Source organism: Rutidosis leptorrhynchoides, chromosome 4 (assembly GCF_046630445.1).
Source record: "Rutidosis leptorrhynchoides isolate AG116_Rl617_1_P2 chromosome 4, CSIRO_AGI_Rlap_v1, whole genome shotgun sequence".
Lineage (NCBI taxonomy): Eukaryota > Viridiplantae > Streptophyta > Magnoliopsida > Asterales > Asteraceae > Rutidosis > Rutidosis leptorrhynchoides.
The window spans coordinates 277535431-277554424 of NC_092336.1; positions in this window are offsets into that span (position 1 = coordinate 277535431).

Sequence of the window (18994 nt, forward strand, 5' to 3'; positions counted from 1 at the left end):
TCTACGTGACCCAAATTCACCCAAAACACCCAATTTACTAACAAATGGGTTTTAGGTTCATCACTTACCCCAAACCCTAACCCATAATCAAATTAAAATCAAGAAATCAAGATTAGAACATACCACTATCACCAAAACGTAGCTAGAGGAAAGATGAACAACTTTGAAACTCGCACTAAGACCCGATTCAACCTCCTTCTTCCTTTAATGGAGCTTTCTCACTCTAGAACCTCCTCTCTCTCTAGGATTTAATGGAAGATGATTAAGTGGGTGGAAATGGAGTAAATGTGGCTCCAACAACTGATCCCAAGCCTTAAAGTCGGATTCCTTGTGATTTTACCAATTTGCCCTCAAAATATCTAATTAAAAGGAATCTGTCACAGAACAATGGCGCGGCGCGCCAAACGCCCAGACCAGTTTTCTGCATTCTTTTTAATATGTACAACCAAAACTCCACTTCAAGTACATTAACTACACTTATGTACACTACAAATAAACGGGTCTTGCAACTCTCCCCCACTTAAATCAGAGCGCGTCCTCGCGATCCACGCCGCATGACAAGAAGGAAGATAAACCAACACAAACTCTTTGGGCTCCCAAGTAAACTCGGAACCTTTACTACGACGCCATTGAACTTTAAAAGTTCTCACCTCTTTATGTCTGATGTCAGAGCTAAGGGGTATAAAATACTATTAAATTTAGCAGGAAATACTATTAAATACGATACATTTTTACACAAGATATTTATTTATTTATAGAATGGATATACTTAAACCTTGCTACAACACTTATAGGCAGTGTACCTAATCGTACAGTAGTGTAGTTTTTAGTAAGTCCGGTTCGTTCCACAGGGAATCTTTTTAAACAAAGCTTAACGCTATATTAGTTTACTTTTATAAAAATACAAATATATATATATATATAAGTAATATTATTATTATAAAGGGGCGTTTTTACCGTTTAATGACCGGTTTGTCGATTTTAAAACTTTAGTCGCAGTTAAAACCAAATGTAAAATATTAAAAATAAATACAAGACTTAAATTAAAGCGTAACGTAAATAACAATAATGAAATTGCGAATAATAAAAGTGCGATAAAATAAACTTGCGATAATTAAAAAGTACGATAATTAAAAGTGCAATTAAATAACAATAACAATAAATAAAAATGCGATAATTAGAAGTGCAATTAAATATAAAATAAAGAAAATTAAATATGAAATAAAAGAATTATGCTTATTTAAACTTCCGTAATCATGATGTTTGACGTGTTGATTTTAGTTTTATGCCCATGGGTTAATTGTCCTTTGTCCTGGATTATTTAATATGTCCGTCTGGTTTTTGTCCATAACAGTCCATCAGTCATAAATATAAAGTGCGAGTGTCCTCGTCAAATTATCCTTATACCCGAAGTTAAATATTCCAACTAATTGGGGACTTAAACTGTAACAAGATTTTAATACTTTGTTTAATAATTACACCAGGATGTCGACTGAGTGTAATCCAAGGATTTAATATTTTGTTATTAATTATACCAAGTGTCCTTGTACATAATTTCACCCCTGTTTTAATTATTCTAGTGACTATTAATCCATTCCCGTATCCGGTTAAATGAACGATTATTCGTACATATAAATACCCCGCCCATCGTGTCCGATCGAGTGTATATGGTAATTTATAGGGACGCCCAATTGTAAATCTTTATATTAACATTAACAAACTATCATTTAGTTAAACAAATATAAAGCCCATTAATAGCCCATAGTCTAATTTCCACAAGTGTCGTTCTTTTGTCCAAACCCCAATTATGGTACAAAGCCCAATTACCCAATTTTAGTAATTAGCCCAACATCATGATTACTTCGGATTAAATAAGCATAATAATAATTTAGCTACGAGACATTAATGTAAAAAGGTTGAACATAACTTACAATGATTAAAAATAGCGTAGCGTTACACGGATAGAATTTCGACTTTACACCCTTACAATATTCGCTAACATACCCTTATTATTAGGATTAAAATTAAAATTAAAATTAAAATATAAATTATATATATATATATATATATTTTACGTATATATGAGAGAAGAGAAAGATAGATTTTTTTTGTGGTGCACCAAAGCTCGATTTTTATAGGCATGTGGGCTGGAACTGGGGCTCATGCGATCGCATGGATTTAAGCCTTCCAGGCCATGCGATCGCATGGCCAGCTCGGGAGGCTCATATTTGGTTGTTTTCTTCTGCCGACGGTTTTATAAATAATATAATATATTAAATAATTATAAGAATTATTTAAATATTATATTATATTTATGTGCATAGTTGACTTATAATTTTTAGTCCGTTGCGTCGAGCGTTGAGAGTTGACTCTGGTCCCGGTTCTGGATTTTCGAATGTCCTTGCGTACAATTTAATATCTTGTACTTTGCGTTTTGAATCTTGTACTCTTGTAATTTCGAGACGTTTCTTATCAATAATTGGAACCTCTTGGATTGTATTTTGTACTTTTGAGCTTTTTGGTCGTTTGCGTCTTCAATTCATCGAATCTGTCTTTTGTCTTCACCTTTTATTATTTAAACGAATATCACTTGTAAATAGAACAATTGCAACTAAAAGCTTATCTTTCTTGAGGAATAATGCTATGAAATATATGTTCGTTTTTAGCATTATCAAATATTCCCACACTTGAGCGTTGCTTGTCCTCAAGCAATATTGTCTTGAAATACTAGAATCACTTCTTTATTCTTCACACTTTGTACATCAGTGACTTCTATACGGCGGTATAAACAATGATAGTAACGATAGAACCATGGTTAAAGGTGGGTGTGTCATCCACAGTTGCCTCGGGTTTAGGTCAACGACACTTGCAATCAAATAGCCGATTTACTTTCGGTTTCCAAAGCAAAGTGCACATTTGAAAGGCGGTTTACAGTCCCACATGACTATGAAAATGTAGATCCTTAAGGAAATTGGATCTTTATGAAAATATTTGATCTTTTGAAAATTCAATCTAGCTTTTACCCTAGATAAGTTTTCCGGAATAACCCTTCACCGGTGTTTGCAAAATATTTTTGTGGGTTTGCTGGGTTTCAGATTTGAAAATTTTAGCTCAAAACTTGCGGTTTTGTGTCACCCACTTGCTAACCTTGTATTTGGAAAGCAACACGTCCAGTTTACTTGTCCCGTATATTACCTTTCGATAAACTACCGTCCGGTTGTAAAGGAAAGCGTTGAACAAGCAACCGTTAAGGCAATGTCCCCTGACATGCTTTTAATTATGGTCTATAACGTGTCAGACGCAATTACTATCCTTGGTAGGAGTAATAGTAAAGCTCACCCTTATGATTTTTCGGTCTGGCACAAGGTCCTGTCTTTGACCATGCTATGCAACCACCGTTCTTACGGTTGACACCCGATTTGGTTCAGGTAACCTAATGAATTCAAGGTGAATTCCTAGGATTTTACGTTCAATGGTAATGAACGCATTGAAAATAGGGTTTTCAGAAAACAAATCGGTTTGTAATTTTGATCAAAATATTTTCTCGTTCAAGCTCGAGTTTAGATATCATTGAATTCCATGAGTTTGAATTCTCAATCTTTAAGGTCAATCTCTAGGATTGAGTAATATCAGGCTTAAAAGCTGATTTTTAATCTTTAAGGAGATTATCCTTTCTGGGGATCTGATTCATTAGTCTTATCAAGCTAATTTGCATGGTGCCCCCCCCCATTGTACGAGATAAATCCTTCTCATGGTTAGGATAAATCTGACCACTTGGTGACCCTGTTTAATGCTGAGGTCCGTGGATTCCTGCAGCTGGTCTGGACGACAACTTCTTGACCTAAATCAAGAAGCGCGTGTCTTTTTCGGAAGACTTTACTTCCTTTTAATGATGGAATTGATTCATCGTGTAGATCCATCTCTTTTTTTCTTTCATCGGGTAAAATAGTTTAGTTTAGTCCAAAGCAAAAGTATTTTGAGTTATTTGTTACAGAAATATGTGACATATGTTTAAGATAACTTGGTAATTTTTCCCACACTTGGCTTTTATTTTCCTTTTTATTGTCCTCTATTCCATTTTAAATGAATTTTAACATTTTGGTTTGTTTCTCAATTTATGTCCTTTCCGAGGTAACAATAATTTCGGTGTTAACACCTAGTTTTATCGTTCATAAATATGTATAAACATGATTTTGAGTTCATTTAATTGAAAATTTTGAAATTTTTTACTAGAATTGGGTAGTCAGTATATAAGACTAGGGCTGTTCTTTATTATCAGAGAGCACTAGATTCTAATACAACTACTGCTTTACTAGTATTTTTAATGGTAACCAAGTGTATAAAGATACAAATTTTTAAAAATCCGCAAGAATTTAACCCCTTCCCACACTTAAGATCTTGCAATGCCCTCATTTGCAAGAAATCAGTACAATTTAAATTATTGAGGGTGATTAGCGTAGAAATGATTAAATTTTACCAAAGTTTCCAAATATATTGGTGTTTGTTTGCTGAATGATAAATGGTGCATAGCATTTGTTCATTTCGTCTGTTGTTACATCACATTTATTTGTCATCTTGTCGTCAAAATTAGTAGCTTTTGCTGAACTTAATGCCAGTCTTTGAAATTGCGCTGTTTAACCCTGTTTTGTACAATCGACAATATACATACATACAAATATAATCATGCATGGCAATTTGAAATGGGACTTAATATCCCACTTTCAAATTCTAAATATGAAATATTAGTACACAATAATAATAAAATAATAAAAATTACACAAATATATCCAATAACATAAGTTTAAACATGAAAAAGTCAAAAGATAAAAACATAAAAATCATAAAAATAACCAAATGGAACTAAATCAGTCTGGATAGGGGTTCCAGTTCATCTCATCGGGTGGGTTCCATTGTTGGTTATAGGTGTTCTGATAGGCTTGGTTATAGTCATACCGGTTAAAGGGTGGTCGGATATCGGGGCTATGTGGCGGAAAATGAGCAGGTCGAGTAGGTACATAGTTATTTGGTACCTGATATGATAGCTGGCTCATGATTTGGTGCTGATGAACTAACCAGCTATCGTGTTGGCGTCGCCTATAATCCTCGTATACTCGCTCGGAGTTCCACTGCTCATACATACTATGTCTGGCCACGTTCGTCATTGCTTCCTCATCTATACGAACGTGGACGTCAAGAATAGCATCTCGAAAGACATCCCTAATGTCTTCCGCCTCCTCCATTTCCTCGTCTGAGCCTCTCTCTACCTGAGGATGAGATCCCTCATAGGGTACTGCCTGGTTACGTCTACTTTTAAATACCTTAGCACCCACATAAACTTTCAATCCTAAGGGCTCAACCTGTTCTCTACAAATCTGTAATGGACCCCCTTGGTTCCTATCAACACCTAAATACTCTCCAATGAGAGTAACAAAAATACCTCCTCCTATTATACTCCCGTCCTGCATTCCCTCTACCATTTTAGATAAATAAAAAGCAACACAGTAAGGGATATTGACAAAGCTTCTAGGATCCCGAGTACACTTTAGGTAGAATAAATCATATAAGGTAATTTTTTCTTTATTATGACCTCTTTGTGTAATCGAGTTAGCCAAAAATCTATGAATAATACGAAGCTCGGCTCTGTCAATATGTGTATAGGAGTGTCCTCCTGCTCGTGTAAAAACATCAAAATGTGACATACGCCTCCAAATGGCGTCAGCGTCAAAGTTACTATCTACCCGTTCACCATAATGAATCAAGTTTGTACAATCGGGTAATAGCAACTCACCAGGAGTATATATCTGTAAAGCCCTGGCCATGTCCAGCATGGACATTCTGTACATCCTACCGCCAAGGATAAACCTAAGAAATCTTCTATCATCTATTCTAACTATATTTGTATCAAGTGATACAGTACTCATCAACTCAACACACCATTCCTTATATACAGGTCTACGAATGGTGAAAAGACGTTCCCAATCTGTAAAAGAAGAACTGCCATACATTTGAACTAAAAGCTGTCTAACACGGTCAGCTAGATGGACCGTTTCCAAAGGGACCCAATCGATTACCCTTGGCACCTCTACATTTTTTGTTACCAATTTGAATTTGTTCCTTTGATATGTCTCGTAATCTCTCCATCTTCTATCAAATCTCAGATTAGGATGTAGAGTGTGCTCAGGAATCGTTGGGAATTCTACTGGCGGCCTCATTGGGAATACTATGAATTCATCAACAAACTGTACCGGATCATAATAAGGTATGTGCTGATCAGGCTGTTGTTGTTCCTGTTGTGGTTCTTGTTCGTGTTGCATTTCTGGTTCTGGTTCTGGTGCTGGTGCTGGTCGTCTAGATGATGATGCTCCTGAACCTCCAGTATCGGCTCTCTGTAAAACACATTAAACACAAAATTTGTGCATCCAAATATGCATTAGTGTTAGCAAAATAACAACTTAAAACAATCACTATAACATATTAAATCAAAATTAAACTTATACACATTTTCACAATTTTTCACAATTCTACACTTTTCAAATAAGCACATATGAAAATGTATACAAAATTCATAACCATTTAACCCAAATAACATGTCAAGATATTCATTACTAATAATTAAACAAGTCTCAAATGGCAAATATATCAAATTAATCAAGTTCATGAATTTTGGACTTAAAAAGTCCACTTTAATCTCCAAAAATCATGTTTAGGATCATTGTTTGGATCATTTAACTATCTAAACATGTTACACTACTCAATTTAGCAATAATTCATGACAAAAATCGGCCATAACCTGTTTATATCAAAAAGCCCCAAATTGCTCAAGAACACAAACCCTAGATTTCTAAAATTTTTGAAGTTTTTGGCTTCAAATCATGTTAAATAGCATCAATCTAGGTTATATATGCATAAAATACTAACAATTTAACACTAATTACACTAAAAATTAACAAAATTGCATTAGGTAAAAAATTGGTAATTATCACAAAAACTAGGAATTTATAGAGTTTAGGGGTGTAATTTTTACCAATTTGCTGAAGAATGAGAATCTAGGCATGATTAGAGCAAGAAAAATGACGAATTACGGTGGAAAAATGGCGAAAACTGGTGAATTTTTTGGGTGAGTTTCGTGAATGTGTGTGTGTTGTGGTGAGGAAGACAGAACAGGCTGCTGTATGTATCAGGCCTGGATTTCAGCTCCATGCGATCGCATGGAGTTGAAGTGTAAAACCCATGCGATCGCATGGGGGTCCGGGTACAGTGTTTTCAGTTTTTTTTTTTTTTTTTTTTTTTTATAAAACCTTATACTTTATAAAACTTATAATTAATTAAATTTTAAAAATTTTGTTTTCCTTTAGGAGCGAGGGCGTTTCGGATCGTTGTCCTAGTCTGTCCCTCGACAAAATTTTAAAATTTGTCAAATCAAAGCGCGGTTTTTAAAAGTAAAGATTTTTGGGTTTTTTAATGTTTTTTGCATACTTTAATTCAATAAGATTAAAAATAATGATAATAAAAGTTCTCGTCCCTCCCTCGGGTAAAGCAATTTCGGTTCAAAGACCTAGTCTTCAACTTACGACGAATTTTAAAAATCATATTTTTAACTTAATGAGATAAAGTAAATTTTTGTTTTTAAATTCACACAACTTAAAAATAAAATTCAAAATTAATATTAAAAATTCACACCAAACTTAAAATATTAATTTACAATATTAGTTTACAATATTAATTTTAAAATATTAAAATATTTACAATTTTAAAATATTGTTTTTACAAAGTTTACAATATTAATTTAAGATTTAAATATTAATTTTAAAAACATGGTAAAAATAAAATTAAAAATCTTTTTGGCTTTTTATCCCACTTTAATCAATCAAATATTATCAAAAATATGCGCCCCTCTTTTCGGTAAAGTAATTTCGGTTCCAAGACCTAATTTAACTCATGACGAATTTTTGAAATATTTTGGGTTGATTGATTAAAGATATTTATACCTTAAGAATAAAAGTTAAATTTCGCAGTGATGTAATAAATTTTTTTGAATGATATCAATAATTTCGGTCGCCAAACCTAATTTTATTTAATACCAATTTAATACTTTATAGCGAACAAATTAGCGTTTATTATCAAAAGGTTTAAAAATAAAAATAAATAAAAAATAAAAACTGTACAGACTTACCTGTGAGATAGTATTCTTAGTTATATGATCTATCCCATTCATAAGATAGTCGGTTTAATTGGTTTTCCATAGCTACATAGGCGTAACCTCGAGCATTCAGTGTTTTTTCTTCTAAACATATGAACGGTCCGTCTCTGCATAAAGTAACAAATTCGGTGTTTGAATAGGTTTGATTATTTGAACATTTACCTCCATATGACCATTTTCCGCATTTGTGACATCTTTCTAGGTGTCGTGCTCTTATTTTCGCTGCGGATTTTGATTTTCCTTTACCAAATTGTAACTTATTATCTTCGTATCTGGATTCTTTTCTAACTCCGTCCATTCTTTCTCTGATTACTGATACTATTTCACTCGGAAGTGTGTCATTATTACGTTTAGTGATCAAAGCGTGTAGCATTAGACCATGGTTTAGTTCACAGGCACTCTTTATTTCCTAAAAAAAATAAAAATTCAGAATGGGGGGAGAAGACTAGTTCTTTAGGGTCTGCTAGGGAAAGACCATTCGGGTTCCATTTTCGAGAACTACACGAAAACAGACAATCTAACTCTAACAGAAATACATAAACCCCTTTAAAGACTTGATTCTCCCCACACTTAGTTAGCTGTGGTATCGAAATTGTGATTAACTTCATTGTCGACTTCCATCGGACTATGTATGTAATGTTTAACTCTGTGACCATTAACTTTAAATTCAATCCCATTTGAATTTATTAATTCTATCGTTCCGTATGGGAAAACTCTTTTAACTATGAATGGTCCAGACCATCTTGATTTCAATTTTCCAGGAAATAGCTTGAATCGTGAATTGAAAAGAAGAACTCTGTCTCCTTCTTTAAATTCTTTTGAACTTCTGATTCTTTTATCATGCCATTTCTTCGTTCTTTCTTTATAGATTAACGAATTTTCGTATGCTTCATGTCTTAATTCTTCTAATTCGTTTAGTTGACTTAATCGTAGACGTCCAGCTTCATGTAAATCAAGATTACATGTCTTCAAAGCCCAAAATGCTTTGTGTTCAATTTCTACTGGAAGATGACATGCTTTTCCATAAACAAGTCTAAATGGTGTGGTTCCAATTGGAGTTTTGTAGGCTATTCTAAAAGTCCAGAGTGCATCCTCCAATTTAATGGACCATTTCTTCGGATTTGATCCTACGATTTTCTCTAGAATACGTTTTAAAGCTCGGTTGGTATTTTCAACTTGTCCACTTGTTTGTGGATGATATGCGGTGGAGATTTTATGAGTTACTCCATATCTTTTAAGAACTTTCTCAAGTTGATTATTACAGAAATGAGTACCCCGATCACTTATTAAAGCTTTCGGTGTTCCAAACCTTGCAAAAAGACGTTTTAAAAAGTTGACTACAACTCGTGCATCGTTAGTTGGGAGAGCTTGTGCTTCCGCCCATTTAGATACATAATCAATGGCTACGAGTATATATAGATTATTATGAGATTTTGGAAATGAACCCATAAATTCAATACCCCAAATGTCAAATACTTCACATACTTGGATGACATTTTGTGGCATTTCATCACGTTGACTTATTTTTCCGGCCCTTTGACATGCATCACAGGATTTGCAAAGAAGGTGTGCGTCTTTGTAAATTGTAGGCCAATAGAATCCAGCATCATAAACTTTTCTTGCTGTTAGTTGAGGCCCATAATGCCCTCCTGTTGGTCCTGTATGACAATGGTTTAATATTTTAATAGCTTCATCTCCAAATACACATCGGCGTATTATTCCATCGGGACAACTTTTAAACAAATGTGGATCTTCCCAAAAATAGTGTTTTATATCACTGAAGAATTTCTTTCGTTTTTGGTACGACCATCCTTTTTCAAGGAATCCACATACTAAGTAGTTTGCATAGTCTGCAAACCATGGAATTTTATTATAATCTATCTTTAATAGATATTCATCAGAAAAGTTGTCTTGTATGGCCGATTCATTTAGAACTTCTAATTCGGGATTTTCAAGACGAGAAAGATGATCAGCGGCGAGATTTTCTGCTCCCTTTTTGTCTCGGATTTCAATATCGAACTCTTGTAAGAGTAAGATCCAACGGATTAATCTTGGTTTAGCATCTTGTTTCGAAAATAGGTATCTAAGAGCAGAATGGTCGGTATAGACCACCGTTTTTGCTAGAACGAGATATGATCGAAATTTGTCAAAAGCAAAGACAATAGCAAGGAGTCCTTTTTCAGTAGTTGTCTAGTTCGTTTGTGCTCCTTGTAACGTTTTACTAGCATAATATATAGGTTGAAATCGTTTTTCAATCCTTTGTCCTTAAACGGCTCCCATTGCAAAATCACTTGCATCGCACATTAGTTCAAATGGTAGATTCCAATTTGGTGTTATCATGATCGGCGCATTAGTGAGTTTTTCTTTAAGAATATTAAAAGATTTGATACACTCATCTGAAAAGATGAATGGAGCATCTTTTTCTAGGAGTTTATTCATAGGAGTGGCAATTTTAGAAAAATCTTTTATGAAACGTCGGTAAAAACCGGCATGCCCTAGAAAACTCCTAACTCCTCTAACATTGGTGGGATGTGGAAGTTTAGCAATTACATCTACTTTAGCTCTATCCACTTCAATTCCTTCTTTTGAAATTTTATGACCAAGAACGATGCCTTCTTTAACCATGAAATGGCATTTCTCCCAATTAAGTACTAGATTTGATTGTTCGCATCTAATAAGCATTCGTTCCAGATTAACTAGACATGATTCAAATGTATCACCGAAGACTGAAAAGTCATCCATGAAAACTTCCATGCATTCTTCTATCATGTCATGAAAAATCGCCATCATACACCTTTGAAAGGTTGCAGGGGCGTTACAAAGTCCAAATGGCATGCGTTTGTAAGCAAAAGTACCATAAGGGCACGTGAACGTGGTTTTCTCTTGGTCCTTGGGTGCTATTGGAATTTGAAAATATCCGGAAAATCCATCTAGAAAACAATAGTAACTATTTTCGGCTAATCTTTCCAACATTTGATCTATGAAAGGTAGGGGAAAGTGATCTTTTCTGGTGGCGTCATTTAATCTTCTATAATCAATACATACACGCCATCCTGTTACAGTCCTAGTAGGAATAAGCTCATTTTTCTCATTTGTAATGATAGTCATGCCACCCTTCTTAGGCACGCATTGAACTGGGCTTACCCATGGACTATCAAAGATTGGATAAATTAAACCTGCATCTAGCAGTTTAATAATCTCTTTCTTAACTACATCTTGCATATTAGGATTTAGTCTTCGTTGGCGTTGCACATACGTTTGATGACCTTCTTCCATAAGGATTTTATGTGTGCAATACGAAGGACTTATTCCTTTAATATCATGAATCTTCCATGCAATGGCTGGTTTATGAGCTTTCAACACAGAAATGAGTTGTGATTTCTCATTTTCAGTAAGAGAAGACGATATTATTACAGGTAATTCAGATTCACCATGTAAATAAGCATATTCTAAATGGTTTGGAAGTGGCTTTAACTCTAATTTCGGAGGTTCTTCTATCGATGATTTGTATCGATATCTGTCTTCTTCTTTTAGCATTTGAATTTCTTCTGTTGTTGGTTCATATCCATTAGCTATAAGTGTAGCTAACATTTCAGCTTCATCAATTGGTTCATTACCTTCTCCTAAAGAACATTCTCCTGTTCCTTGTAATTCTGGAAATTCTTCTAACAATTCTGCATGTGCATCTATAGTTTGAATATAATAACATGTATCATCTGCAGATTGTGGTTGTTGCATTGCTCTATCAACTGAAAAGGTAACACTCTCATCCTCTATACTTAGGGTCAGTTTCTTACCGAACACGTCTATCATTGCTTTAGCCGTGTTTAAGAATGGTCTTCCTAATATGAGAGGAACTTGAGAATCTTCTTCCATGTCCAGAACAACAAAATCTACTGGAAATACTAAAGTACCAACTTTAACTAGCATGTTCTCCATTATCCCTCTAGGATATTTTATTGATCTATCGGCTAGTTGTATGCTTATTCTGGTTGGTTTCAATTCTCCAAGGTCTAGTTTAGCGTATAGTGAATACGGCATTAGATTTATACTAGCACCTAAGTCTGCCAATGCTTCTATTGAACTAAGACTACCCAGAAAACATGGAATTGTGAAACTTCCTGGATCAGATAGTTTTTCTGGTATCTTATTCAACAGCACTGCTGAACAATTAGCATTCATAGTAACAGCCGAGAGTTCTTCCATTTTCTTTCTATTCGTGATCAGATCTTTCAAGAATTTAGCATATCTAGGCATTCCTGAAATCACATCAATGAAAGGAAGATTTACATTTATCTGTTTAAATATATCCAAGAATTTGGATTGCTCGGCTTCAAGTTTCTCTTTCTTCATTTTACTTGGGTAAGGAAGTGGTGGTTGGTATGGTTTAACATAAGGTTTATCCTTAGCTGTGTTATCTTCATTAACCTTTTCAACTACCGGTTCTTTTTCCTTATCTTGATTAGGTTGGGGTTCTTGTGGAGTAGGAATAGCTTCATCAGAAGTTACAGGTATTTCAGGTGGTTTAAGTGTTGTACCACTTCTTGTGGTAATGGCTTTAGCTGTTTCATTCCGGGGGTTAGCATTTGTATCACTAGGTAGACTTCCCGGTTTTCTTTCACCTATTAACATTGCTAGGTTACTTACTTCTTGTTCCAGATTTTGAATAGAAGCTTGTTGATTTCTAAATGCTTGAGCATTTTGTTCATTGGTTTGTTTCTGAGATGTGAAAAACTGCGTTTGAGTTTCAACTAGCTTCGTCATCATATCTTCTAAATTCGGCTTTTTATCATCGGTTTGTTGTGGTGGTTTGTTTTGAAAATTAGGTCTTTGCTGATTGTAAGTATTATTGGATACTTGTTGATTGCTAGGACCTTGTTGGTTGTTGTATGGAATATTTCGGTTATAGTTCTGGTTTTGATTGTAAATCGGTCTTGGCGGTTGATAATTATTCTGATAATTATTTCCAGGCCTTTGGTTTATGTATGAAATATTCTCTCTTTGTTCCATTGTTAATTCAATACTAAGACAATCTTTTGTCAAATGTGGTCCTCCACACTGCTCACAACTAATTCGTATTGAGTGTATATCTTTAGTCATCTTTTCCATTCATCTCTCGACAGCATCTATCTTTGCGGAAATGGAATCTAAGTCATGGCTAGAATCGGCTCTAGCTGCTTTAGATGATCTAACGATATCTTTTTCTTGGTGCCACTCATGTGAGTGGGAAGCAGTGTTATCAATAATTTTGTAAGCATCAGTTTCGGTTTTCTTCATAATAGAACCACCAGCTGCTATATCTATGTCTTTCCTTGTAGTGATGTCGCATCCTTGGTAGAATATTTGTACTATTTGACAGGTATCTAAACCATGTTGCGGACATCCTCTTAATAACTTTCCATATTTTGTCCACGCCTCATATAGAGTTTCATTTGGCTTCTGTGTAAACGTAACAATTTCTGCTTGAAGTCTTACGTCTTTAGATGCCGGAAAGAATTGTTTAAGAAATTTTTCAACTAATACATCCCATGTCTCAATCGCCCCTTCAGGTAACGATTCCAACCAATCTTTGGCTTCTCCCTTTAAAGTCCAGGGAAATAACATGAGATATATCTGTTCATCCTCCACTTCTCGGATTTTAAATAGTGTGCAGATCCTATTAAAGGTACGTAGATGTTCATTTGGATCTTCCTTCGGCGCACCACTAAATTGGCATTGATTAGTCACCATGTGTAGAATTTGTCCTTTGATTTCATAATCTGGCGCATTAATGTCTGGATGAGTAATTGCGTGACCTTGGCCAGTGCGTTTAGCTCTCATTCGGTCTTCCATACTTAAAGGTTCCAGATTCTCCATAATTGAATTTGTTGAATCGGAATCACTAGAGGATTATGATTTAATGGTTCGTTCCTCAACAATCTCTGTTTGAATGATTGGTGGTTCCGGAGGAAAGTTTAGTGGTTCAGGATCTACGAATCGTTCCTGAATATTCTCCGGATTCTCAATTGTGAGGTCGGGTTCAAAAAATGGATTATCGGAAATTTGAACTGAAGTACTTGGTCGACTGGATGACGATTCTAAAGAGAAATCAACGGCGGTTATATTTGCTAAATGTCTTGATCTAGTTACAGGTGGTGAACGTACAAAAGGTGGTGAACGTCTTGCTCGGTGCATTCACTGAATATCCTATTAGTTTTTAAAAGGAAAGAAAAATTATAATAAGTTATCCAATCAATAGACTTTTCTGATTTTTGCCCACGTTTCGAATAGCCAAAAGATGCAGCAGAGGGGCAGGATTCGTTTGGTCTCAATATAATTGAGGACTGTTTGGCTCCAATAACCCGGTCCACGTACAAATCCAACTATTACTACGAACCAGAAAATTTTGATGTCTATCAATTTAACCACTTAAAATAAATTTTCGTAATTTTAAGAAATTTAGATAAGAAGTAGAATAAAAATCTATGTCCTAAAACTAGAATAGCGAGAAATAAGAAAGAAAAAAAAATTCGTCGGAAAAAGGTCGAAAAAGAAAAATAAGAAAGAAAGATAAAAGGCGACGGAAAAATTAAAGAAACTTATAAAACTTAAAAATACTTGACTAACCTAACCTTATTACTACAACTAACTTAAAATTATAATCGCAAATTGAGATTACTAATTGGAATGATAATTGATACATAGGAAAAAGTCGTGTAAAAATATTAAAGCTTAAAAGAAAAACTAAATCCCAAATGGAAATAACTTAAAAAGGTACTAAAACTTAAAAAGGCGTCGCAAAATTCTAGAGCACTTAAATCTTAGTCTAAAGAAAAAGCACTTAAGGATTAAAAATAACTATGGCAAAAACTATGAATTAAAAATAAATACGAGCGAAAAATACAAATATTACGCTAAAACGATTAAAAAGGGACAAAATATAAAAATATACAAAAAGTTTTAAAAATTACAATTTTTATAAAAATATTATTTTTATATTATTTATTTTTAAAGGTATCAATTTAATAATTTATTAAAACAAAATAAAACTAATTAAAACTAAAAAAAATACAAAATAAACTAAATAATAAAATAACAATACCCTAATTAGGGTTAATTAATAATAACTATAATTAATTTAAACCCTAAACTGGTCGGACTAGGTTACCAGACCTGTCAACTCACCTCATGCGATCGCATGAGGTGTTAGTTGTTTTACCATGCGATCGCATGGCTTGCGAATTCGGGCCACACTTTGGGCTGCAACAGTGATCGGGCCGAGTGGTTTTTTTACTATTTTTCTGTTTTTGCTGTAAAATATAAAATATATTTATTAATTAAATAAAACTTATATTTTTACAAAATAAAAAAAATAGAAATAAAGAAACTTTATAAAACTTAAATATTTACCAAACTCTAAAAAAATATTTATATTTTTGTTTTTCTTTTTTATATTTTCGAATATTTAAAATGTATTTTTATAAAAATGAATTTTAATAAAAGTAAACTAAAAATGTTTTTTTTTATATATATAGCGTTGCGCTTCCGGCTTTTAAGACTTTCCCCGGCAGCGGCGCCAAAAATAACTTGATGTTTCGCGAGGTGTATATAAAATAACTTATAATTTTACAAGAAAATACTATTAAATACGATACATTTTTACACAAGATATTTATTTATTTATAGAATGGATATACTTAAACCTTGCTACAACACTTATAGGCAGTGTACCTAATCGTACAGTAGTGTAGTTTTTAGTAAGTCCGGTTCGTTCCACAGGGAATCTTTTTAAACAAAGCTTAACGCTATATTAGTTTACTTTTATAAAAATACAAATATATATATATATATATAAGTAATATTATTATTATAAAGGGGGGTTTTTACCGTTTAATGACCGGTTTGTCGATTTTAAAACTTTAGTCGCAGTTAAAACCAAATGTAAAATATTAAAAATAAATACAAGACGTAAATTAAAGCGTAACGTAAATAACAATAATGAAATTGCGAATAATAAAAGTGCGATAAAATAAACTTGCGATAATTAAAAAGTACGATAATTAAAAGTGCAATTAAATACAATAACAATAAATAAAAATGCGATAATTAGAAGTGCAATTAAATATAAAATAAAGAAAATTAAATATGAAATAAAAGAATTATGATTATTTAAACTTCCGTAATCATGATGTTTGACGTGTTGATTTTAGTTTTATGCCCATGGGTTAATTGTCCTTTGTCCTGGATTATTTAATATGTCCGTCTGGTTTTGTCCATAATAGTCCATCAGTCATAAATATAAAGTGCGAGTGTCCTCGTCAAATTATCCTTATACCCGAAGTTAAATATTCCAACTAATTGGGGACTTAAACTGTAACAAGATTTTAATACTTTGTTTAATAATTACACCAGGATGTCGACTGAGTGTAATCCAAGGTTTTAATATTTTGTTATTAATTATACCAAGTGTCCTTGTACATAATTTCACCCCTGTTTTAATTATTCTAGTGACTATTAATCCATTCCCGTGTCCGGTTAAATGAACGATTATTCGTACATATAAATACCCCGCCCATCGTGTCCGATCGAGTGTATATGGTAATTTATAGGGACGCCCAATTGTAAATCTTTATATTAATATTAACAAACTATCATTTAGTTAAACAAATATAAAGCCCATTAATAGCCCATAGTCTAATTTCCACAAGTGTAGTTCTTTTGTCCAAACCCCAATTATGGTACAAAGCCCAATTACCCAATTTTAGAAATTAGCCCAACATCATGATTACTTCGGATTAAATAAGCATAATAATAATTTAGCTACGAGACATTAATGTAAAAAGGTTGAACATAACTTACAATGATTAAAAATAGCGTAGCGTTACACGGACATAATTTCAACTTTACACCCTTACAATATTCGCTAACATACCCTTATTATTAGGATTAAAATTAAAATTAAAATTAAAATATAAATTATATATATATATTTTACGTATATATGAGAGAAGAGAAAGATAGATTTTTTTTGTGGTGCACCAAAGCTCGATTTTTATAGGCATGTGGGCTGGAACTGGGGCTCATGCGATCGCATGGATTTAAGCCTTCCAGGCCATGCGATCGCATGGCCAGCTGGGGAGGCTCATATTTGATTGTTTTCTTCCGCCGACGGTTTTATAAATAATATAATATATTAAATAATTATAAGAATTATTTAAATATTATATTATATTTATGTGCATAGTTGACTTGTAATTTTTAGTCCGTTGCGTCGAGCGTTGAGAGTTGACTCTGGTCCCGGTTCCGGATTTTCGAACGTCCTTGCGTACAATTTAATATCTTGTACTTTGCGTTTTGAATCTTGTACTCTTGTAATTTCGAGACGTTTCTTATCAATAATTGGAACCTCTTGGATTGTATTTTGTACTTTTGAGCTTTTTGGTCGTTTGCGTCTTCAATTCATCGAATCTGTCTTTTGTCTTCACCTTTTATTATTTAAACGAATATCACTTGTAAATAGAACAATTGCAACTAAAAGCTTGTCTTTCTTGAGGAATAATGCTATGAAATATATGTTCGTTTTTAGCATTATCAATGTCTCAACCTTTTGACCTTTTCATCGAGTATGGAAATCGGCTCTTCAACATATTCTAACTTATTTTTTAGCTCAATTTCGTCTAATGGCATCCATGAAGAATCATCCGCAAGACACTTACGGAGATGGGAAACATGAAATGTATTATGAATCCCCGCAAGCTCTTCGGGTAATTCCAAACGATACGCGACTTCACCAACACGAGCTAAAACCTTAAATGGCCCAATAAACCGAGGAGCTAACTTTCCCCGTTTTCAAAATTGAATAATACCTTTCCATGGCGAAACCTTAAGCATCACCATGTCACCTCCTTGAAATTCGATCGTTCGTCTACGTTTTCGGCATACGACTTTTGCCTATCTTGAGCCTTTTTCAAATGCTCTCGAATCACATCAATCTTTCTATTCATCTCTAGGACTAAATCGGTACTCCCGATTTCCTTTTGTCCCACTTCACCCCCAACAAATCGGGGTTCGGTACCTCCGCCCATAAAGCATCTCGTAAGGTGGCATCCCGATACTAGTATGATAACTATTATTGTACGAGAATTCCACCAAAGGTAAGTGCACGTCCCAACTACCACCAAAATCAATAATACACGCCTGTAACATATCCTCCAAAGTTTGATTCGTACATTCGGTTTGACCGTCCGTTTGAGGGTGATACGCCGTGCTCAATTTCAATTGTGTACCCATATCTTCGTGAAACTTTTCCCAAAACCGAGATGTAAAACGAGTATCTCGATCCGAAATAATTGATATAGGAACTCCGTGTCTAGAGATGACTTCCTTGATAAACAACTTAGCCAAGGTCTCCGACGATATCGCTTCCTTAATGGGAAGAAACAAAGCACTTTTCGTCAATCGATCAACTATTACCCAAATCGAATCAAATTGGGTTCTCGCCGTCTTAGGTAACTTTATAATGAAATCCATGGTAATGTGCTCCCATTTCCACTTCGGGATTTCTAACGGTTGTAACTTACCATACGGCTTTTGGTGCTCGGCCTTAACTTGCAAACACGTGACGCATTGCTCAACATACTTCACAACATCACGTTTCATGCCCAGCCACCAATAATCTTTTCTTAAATCTAGATACATTTTCGTCGCGCCCGGATGAATGGAATACTTTGACTTTTGTGCTTTATCAAGTAACACTTGTCGATAATCACCCATCTTAGGCACCCACACTCTTCCTTGAAAAGACAACAAACCACG